A 1,039-nucleotide genomic window follows, 5' to 3' on the forward strand; every position below is an offset into this window, starting at 1 on the left:
GCCCCGTCGACGTGTTGCTTATTTATGTAACTTCATCTACTTGAGCTCATGGCATTTTTACCTTCTCATAATTAGTTTGAGTTAATTCATCTAGATTGACAAATTGACTCAGTAATTGGTCTTCAAGGACCATTGAATTTTATTTCTTGTTTTATTTCGACGACTTTCAGTGCATTTTTACCTTCTGAATCTTTTTCTATCTATCCTGATGAGGGATTATACAGTGGGAAAATAGTATTGTATAATCGCTTTCAAAATAATAACCGAAAAAGTGTATATATATGATAGAAAAATTATTTTGATATCTTAAAAAGGAATATTCCAAAACTATGTCTAGATTTATTTTCTTAATATTTTATTAATAAGTCTTTATCATGGTAGTTATTTTGAATATTTTTTGTAACAAATTATAAATTAAATGTGACTACTTGATTAGCCTTAATGGCTTTCATTTTGAAACCACCTTTTGAATAGTCTTTATATGACTATTATAAGATTTGCACGTTACTATCCTGAAAGTCAAAATAATGTTTATTTAATATTAATGGCTTAATCTTAATGGATTTGTTTTCTGCAGTTGCTTCCTAACTTATGTTCACTTTTGGACTATATAATTCATTCTACATTCACTTTGAAAGGTAGACAAACAAAAAAAGTGTATGAAACAGAAAATAAAACTCTTCTTCTAAACTGCTTTCATTGCTGGTGGGTTTTATTTTGTTTAAGCTTTGTTGTTTTTGCTCCTAGTTATAATAGAAGAGTTTGTTGAATCCTGGGGGATACGCCTAATATTATTCATCTCGGTGTGGGCAAAATATCCTTAAGAACAGTGTCTTTGACACGCCTCAAGTTAAACCGTTTATTCTCCATAATCTTTCAATTTTTTCCAACAATCTTAAGGATATTTTACGTTGTTATTATGGAGAATAACGCTGTTAATGTTGTTGTTGATGCTACTACTCCTGCTGCACCAACTATTTCTGTTGCTGTTTTTGGGGGAGATAATTTGAACCGCAAGCACGCTGTTGTTGACAAAGGA

Source organism: Nicotiana sylvestris, chromosome 12 (genome assembly GCF_000393655.2).
Source record: "Nicotiana sylvestris chromosome 12, ASM39365v2, whole genome shotgun sequence".
Lineage (NCBI taxonomy): Eukaryota > Viridiplantae > Streptophyta > Magnoliopsida > Solanales > Solanaceae > Nicotiana > Nicotiana sylvestris.